At 44.3% G+C, this 8,062-nt stretch overlaps 1 pseudogene; it reads right to left on the reverse strand.

Annotated features, from left to right (window-relative positions):
* Nucleotides 1-6,705: 6,705 nt before the first annotated feature.
* On the reverse strand, nucleotides 6,706-7,721 carry LOC103738148 (annotated as a pseudogene).
* Nucleotides 7,722-8,062: the final 341 nt, after the last annotated feature.

The raw sequence follows: 8,062 nt of genomic DNA on the forward strand, positions 1-8,062 counted from the left end.
GGCTTTGTACTGATTGTAAAGTGGATTTTTAATTTCAAGTACATTAACTGTTAAAACACGTTTTTGTTTGTTTTTGTGCTTGCTTTTTTAAAAGACAAGATCTTATGTAGCTCAGGCTGACCTCAGACACCTCAAGCATAGGATGACCTGGAACTTCTGATCCTTCCAAGTGCTGGGATTACGGGTATGCACCACCATGCCAAACTAAAACTTTGTTCTGTTAACTTCTTTAATGGCTGCCTATCTTCTCAATTGTTAAGACAAAGCAAGCAGCTATAGGATCATATCTGCTATGGCACCTCACCCTGAAAAAATTCTTTTCCAAGACCCCTATGAGAAAATACTAGGCTTCCTTCACAATGATAAAGACAAGAATCAAAGTCTTTCCTCCTAAGAGAATCACCTCTACAACACAGACTTGAATGTGCTCAGTTCCCACTGAATTGAATTCCCGACCTTTTGTTTAGAAAAGAAAGAAGTCCCCTTCTAAACTCCAGCTGCATTCTGTTCAAGTAGTTGCCCTTCCATGTGGGATGCTGGTGCTGCACAGACAAACTGCTCTGAAACAGCCTGTGCATCACTCAGTAACACCCTTCCATTTTCCCTTTGAGAATTGTTGAAAACATGGAACACTTCAGAGCTTTAAAATGACTCAGTTTCCTGAGTCAAATTCTGTGAAACTTCCTCCTTCACCCTCCCTTCCTTCAGAAAGTTTATAAGAATGACATTTAAAAGAACTGGTTTTTTTTAAAAATGTGTATACATGAATTGCCTGCATGTAGGTAAGTGTACCTGTGTTGTGCAATGCCTGCAGAGGTCAGAAGAGGCTGTCGGATCCCCTGGAACTGGAGTTACCGCCAGTTGTTAGCTGCCATGTAGGTGCTAGGATTCAAATCCGGGTCTTCTGCAAGAACAGTCAGTGTTCTTAACTGCTGAGCCATCTCTCCAGCCCCTAAAATAACTGTTTTAATAGACATATAACCTTCATACAGGAAAAATATACAGAAACAGAAGCATAAAGTTCAAAATCACACACACACACACACACACACACACACACACACATACACACGCACAAAACCAAATAACTGACACTCTTGGGTCAGGAAAAAGAATATTTCAGAGAGCCCTAGAAGACCCTCTGGGGATGCCACATGAGTGATTTCTTTTTAAAAATTTTATGTGTATGAGTGTATTGCCTGCATGTATGTAAATGCCCCTGTGTCATGCAATTCCCTCAGAGGTCAGAGAGAGTGTTGTATTCCCCTAGAACTGGAGTTACAGATGGTTGTTAGCCTCCATGTAGGTGCTAGGATCTGAATCCAGGTCCCCTGCAAGAGCAACCAGTGCTCTTAACTGCTGAGCCAACTCTCCAGCCCATGTATTTTTGTACCAAACAATACACTTGAGTTCCTCACTTAACACTTGTGCATTTTGCTCCATGGAAGTTATATCTCATTTTTATTCCAGGTTTTTCATTCATTTGCTCCCAATGGTAAGATTAGCCCCAAATTGCCTTACCCACTCTCTGTAAAATGATCAAAAACAGCGTCGAAGAACATTTAAATGGGTATTATAGTGTCAACCAAAATGTACACCCTGTTCCAGCTGAACCAGTTTCTCAACTATTGCCCTCTTTCTGTTTCCAGATTCTACCCAGGATTCCACATTACAGTTACTTGTTACTTCTTAGTTTCCCTAAGCCTAACAGTCCCACTGTGACCTGAGGGTGAGCAGAGCTTTCTACACCTTCTCTTTCAGACCCACGGGTCAGTCACTCCTGGAATTATTGCATGATGATTAATAGCTTCTCTGGGGCTTGAATCCTGGCTTTCTACCTCTAGAGATGTTTTCTTTTCAAGATCCATTTGTCTTGTTATGATAATCCACAGTCACCAAGGAGATTGCTCCCACTCCCAAGTCACATTGCTTGTCTCTAGAAGTGTCTGCGTCAGGTCAGGCTGATTCTACTCACCCCTGGCTTGCTAGTGCATGACTTTTTCTTCATCCCCAAAGCTTAGGAATTCAACAGACATCATGGTTCCTTTAAGACTGACTGAATAGTGACCCTGATGTCCCAGACAGCTGCATCACTGCTTACTGTTGTTCATTTCTTTAACGTGCCACAGGGTAAGGTGAGCTTGGCTTGGCATTATGTTGCCTCTGTTTGGGAAACTGCCAGTTATTTATGGCCAGGTTACATAGGATAGTTGGTAGGAAATATGGGTGTGAGAGAGAATCTTGAGCGATGAACAGAGAGAAGGGTAACTAGGGAGGGCAGCAGCTGGAACAGAAAATGAGCTGAAGTTCACCACCCTTTGTGCTAGGCCCTTTATACACACTGTAATACCAAGCAAGATGCACAAAGGAATGCCACATAGTGATGATAGAATTAGGAGTCCTTTATTAATAACTGGTGGTTAGAGAGGGGGCTAATGCCCCAATACTCTCTTGATCCTGAAGAGAAGCAGGGAAGGGTTTATAAAGTTTAAAGCCACAATTACATCATGCCACGGGTAAAACCAAAAACCATAGCTACACCTAATCACTATAGTTACACCAGACTAGGGGTAGGTCAGTTGACAAAGAGTTTTGGTTAGGCTGGGTAGGGGAATGTGCTACTTGGACAGTCTACCTGGCCATTTCTAGGTTTCCCAGTATTGTAGAAACAATGTACTCCCTGAAACTGCCTGCATGAGATCTTCTGCTTGGCTGGCTGCAGTGGGAATGGCTGGGCAAAAACACAGGGCAAAGCAAAACTCAGCTAGAACAAAATGGAGTTAATTTTGCCGTCTCAACACCATGCCATTCAAGCCCACCCCGATTCCACCTAGCTGGATGCTTTACTCTCGGTCTTAGAAATGACCAGCCTGGGAGAGGCTAAATGGTTTGTTTAAGGTCAGCAGACAGCTGAGTGTCAGACTGGCTACATGTGTACATGGCTATTACATTATGCGTGTGATGCTCTACCTCTGTGTTCTCACAAACATAACAAGAATAACAATATCATATAAAAAGGAGATATAGCTCATCTATGAACATTGTGTCACAACTGTAAAGAACTGAATTCAATTTATTATCCTGGTCTCCATAACAACTGTCTAAACCAAGCTCTGATGTGATGCTTCCTTAAGAGACAGTAGAAGTAACACTCAAAGACTCGTCAAAGTTTCCCAGGAAATAACTGTGGTCATTAAGCAGTACAGCAGTGGGGCAAAAATTCAGTTTGGTTGTTGAGATATTTAAATTTTTTAAAAAATTGTAATAAAATTAAGATTTAAAAATCAAGCAAAGAAAGCATAGGACAAAAATTCCATTTAAAAATTGCATTTTTTGTATATGTATTGGTGCGTGTGTGTGTCGGAGGGGTGCATGCATGGCATATGTGGCGATCTCAGGTATTTGCCCTCAGGAACTGTCTACCTTCTGTCTGGGACAGGGTCTTTTACTGACCCATAACTTCACTGAAAAGTCTCGGCTAACTGGCCCCTGAGCTTCTGGGGACCTACCTGTCCCTGCCTCCCCTATGGCTATGACTGGGCCCAAAAGACTGCCACCACCACACCCAGCGTTTTACATGGGTTCTGCGGATCTGAACTCAGGTCCTCATGCTTGTGAGGCAGTACTTTACCCACCGAAACGTCTCTCAGTCTGAAATGATCTTTTTGATCCTGCCAGAATAACTTCGTTCCTCTTTTTTTCTGCTTCCTATGGGGCTAGTACAAAAGTGTAGTTTTGTAGCTTTCTGGCCCCTGAGAAACCTTTATATGACTCTCACTGTCCTCGATGCTCTTGTCGTTGTGCCGTTTAGAGCCAAGCTGATCCTGGTTCCCAACATGAGGTTAGACCTTGTTCAAGGTATGCAGACTTCTGGGTCTCAGTTTTCTGTAACATGACTGTAACAAACCATTTCCTGCATTTTACTTTTTATTTCTTCCCTCTATTTTAATATTTTTAAAACATTTCTTGAATTTTTGTGTATTTCATGCAGAACATCTTAATCATCTTTATACCCCCTTCCCCATTGGCCCCTTCCTATACCCCCCACTGGAATTTGTGCATTCTTTCATTTGTGTTAAAGTCTATCATGTCAAGTTACTGTCCCCAAATGTCCCTCAGTTCATTCACTGGGGTCTAGTCAGCCTATTTAGAGTCCCCCCCCCCCTTTTAGAAGATCAGCTCTTCCTCACCCAGCAGTAATCAACTGCCAATAATTCTTTGACTAAGATTGGGGCCTCTGTCCATTTTCTACAGTTCTGTGTTGGGTTTTTGTCTGCTTGAGTTTGCATGGATCTTGTACATGCTGACACCATTGATATAGACCCATATGAGCAAGGTCCCAGGAGCCTGTGTGGTCATGTACCTCCTCCCTGTCTCTTACAATCTTTCTGCACCCTCTTCCTCCAGGGTCCCTGAACCCTGGGTGGGTAGATTTTGATATAGGAGTCCTGTCCAAGGACCCATACTCTGTAGACTCTTATTCTCTGCATTTTGGGCATTTGTGTAATTTGTGTTCCTGGCACTCTGTTGCATGAGGGAGCTTCACTGATGAGAATCAAAAGATACATTAGTGTCTCTTCATCCCTTGTTCTATGTTCTATGAGCCTTAGGTGTAGAGGTTGCATTGTAGATGCACCACTTAGGCAATTCATAGACAATCTCTATGTGAGACCAGTTGTGGAACTCTATAATAATCTCTGTCTTTTGAAAAAGAAGCTTCTTTGATGAGTGGTGACTGGAATACCTGTCTATAAATTTAAGGTTTCCATATTTTACAGATAGTAGGAAATTATAAAACAAATTGTATTTGTTTAGATATGTGACAGCCTTGGGGTTTTCTCTAAGATCTATGACCTCTCCAGCTATGTGTATTTGGCTAGGTTACAGTACCACACATGAGTTTCCTTCCATTGAGTGGTCTTTTTATTTTTTATTTTTTTGATTGATTGATTTTTTTGGTGTGTATTTCATATAGAACATCCCAAATAATCTTATTCATCTTTATACCTGCATCCCAAATGGCACCCTCCCACAGCCACCCCCTATACTCTCTCATCCCTGTTACTGTCCACTGTGTTATCAGTGCCCCCAGCGGTTACCCAGCGCTAGTCTATCCGCTGAATCTAGTCAGCCTATCTAAAGTTCCTTGTTTTAGGAAGATCAGCTCTTCCACATCTAGGAGCAAACAGTTGTCAACATTCCTTTAGATAAAATTGGAGTCTGATGTTCATTTCCTATTTCTATACTTGGTTACTATCTGGGAATCTCTTGGGCCACCCTGGCCAATAACTCAAAGGAAGGTGTCTCCTGTTTGGCAATGTTTCTTGTTATGTATCCTTTAGCTATACACATGGACTCCTTTTTTTTTCAAGCAGGAAGATTCCTTTATGATGATGAAATACACAGTTCTAGAGTAGGGCCTCGAGAGGCAGGAAGGAACAGGTCTAAGAAGGACCAATCCATTCCAGGGCTCATGTCCCATTACACACACCCCCCTCCCCCCGAAAGAGTGACCATGCACTTCCCCGAGGCTCCACCCACCCACTAGTTCAATAAAAAACTATCTTGCCTTAATTCTTTTTTTGGCCATTGACAAGAAACTCCACCCTGACAGGATTTCAGCATAACAGTCTTTCCAGTCATGATTGATGTGATGTCCAAGTTCTTGATGAGAAACATTTGTTCATTTATTTCTCTTGCAAGAACCAAAGATTAAGTTTTTCCTTATGCTCTGTTGAAATTCTTATATATACTTAAACCCTAACAGTCCTTTCTGTGCTATTTCCCTGGAAGGTATCTCATGATCACCCCTCCAATAGACAGGATTTGCATGTCTGGAAACAAATAGTAAGACACTGTGAGATAAAAATCTAGTGTGACACTCAGAAGCAGATTGGGGCTCTGTGGGCAGAGGTGGCAGGTTCTCACTTAGGAGCAGGGTGTAGCCTTCTAGGAAAGCCTGGTAGAGATTGACAGAAGCATCAAGGAACAGGGACCTTGGGGGGGGCAACCAGTTCCTTCAAGACTCCCTTTCTATAAGGTTCACCACAAGCACCTGCATTTTGATTTTTAGGGTTGAAGACCTTACCTTTGACCCTCCACACACACCAGCGGCTTACATGTGAAGCTGGGTGATCTCTGACAGGCTGAGACCAAGAACTGGAGTTCACTTCCCAGAGGGCCCAGTGGAACTCTCCTCAGGCTGCTTCAAGCAGGAGGAGCCTCAAATCCAGGCCGCAAGGGGCAGGAGGAGAAAGGGCCAGAAGGATACTGCCAGGCTTAGAGAGTAGCAGCACAAGGCTACCAGCAACACAGTGGCTCTGAACCTGGCCCGCTTCATGGGGAAGACTTCCTGCCACTGCTACCTTATCCCTGTGCTGTGGACACATGGCATTAAGTCTTTGCAGAAGCAGCCTCAATATATTCCAAATTCCCTTTATATGCATGTATGGATATATATATAAAATGTTTTGTTTTGTTTTTTAAACTGAAATAAATACAGCAGATTCAAGTTCCTTGCCCTTTTCTGAGAGGGAGGGTTGGGCTTATTGGCAAGTCACCGCCACTGAGGGAAAGTGCCATGGGATGTGAGAGGAGAGGACACACCACAACAGGTGACTGGAAGGAGAGCCTACTTCAATGAGACTTCTGTTTCTAACCCTGAGAACCTAAGGAATTGTGAAGGACTCCTAGAGGGAGCTGGGGTTAAAGGTCACCGGGCTTTTTATTGCAGTTGAAGTAGACTCGGACAGGATGGTCCCAGCCACGAGAGAGGACAGCCCTGTGGTCATGGGAGCACTCATCACAGAAGCCCTGTCCGCAGGCGCTGCAGTGGTGCTTGGAGAGCTTGACGCTGAAATCCTTGCGGCAGTTCAGTGGCTGTCATTACAGCTCCCAAGGTGTTCTGCACAGCCTTGCCCACCTTCTGGGCAATCAGCGTTCCACCTTCTTCATCTGCCTGTGCCTCAGTAACATCTAACTGGACAGTCCTAGCGTCGTAGCAGTTGTCACACACCGGCACAGGCGCAGGCTGCCAGCCCCGCTCAGACACTGGCCAGGACGTGGATGAACAGCTATGGTAGAAGCCCTCCCCACAGGTCTGGCAGTGATGCTTGCTGTTGTTGTTTTTAAAAAAGATGTCACATACTTGTTGCAGTTCAGGATCTGGGAGTTGGGCCTCCAGTAGGCAGGGGCGATCTGGTCTGTCAGCCAGGAAGTCATAGCCTTAAGTGGGCCCAAGACTAAGCTCAGACACTGACTGAGCCATGAAATTCATCCCATCCGACAGATGCTGGGCAGCATTGTTGTTGTCCTTCAGAAATGCGTCGGTTCTAGGCCACACATGTACAATCTCTGCACCACAGTATCCACAGGATCTTGCTTCCCAAACCAGTACCGCGGCTGCGATAGACCACACCACAGTTAGGACATTTAATCACATACCCAGACCAGGCATATTTTGCAAGACCCATGGAGGGAGAGTCAGTGGGAGCAGAAGTTTTGGGCACCATGCTGACTTCCTTGCCTCTGACATAGCAGGCTTTGTAGGTATAAACTCGGATGTACTGGTGCCAGTACCTGCAGTGGCTCCTGGCTTCTTGAGGCACTCCTTCCTTGCCATGATTCATACTGTTCTTGCATCCAACCCCACAGCTGAGGCACAGGGAGGAGCAGGCGAAGTACTCATCTGCAAAAAAGGAGCTGTGTGCCATTTGGTCATCAGGGATAGCGCCCCTGAAGCTTTGCTCAGTGCAATTCCCTGAGGAGAGCCTCACCAGAGCCTTTCTTCCAATGGACAGGAGTCATTCCCCATTATAACCCAGAATCCACCTGAGATGACAGAAAATATCCAGTACACCTTGCTGGAACTCCACACATGGACTCTTAAAGAATTATACTGATCACTTCAATCTTTGGTTATACTTTCTTTTTGAGTGTTTAAGACTATGCAGTTCTCCCAGATTAACCAATTTATTTTTACTCTCAAGGTCATTTGAGGATTTGTTGCTCAGGGATTGCATGGGCTTGGGAGGAGCCCCTGGCTCCTTTTTTTTTAAAAAAC

Source organism: Nannospalax galili, unplaced genomic scaffold, assembly GCF_000622305.1.
Source record: "Nannospalax galili isolate Female #2095 unplaced genomic scaffold, S.galili_v1.0 scaffold17, whole genome shotgun sequence".
Classification (NCBI taxonomy): Eukaryota; Metazoa; Chordata; class Mammalia; order Rodentia; family Spalacidae; genus Nannospalax; species Nannospalax galili.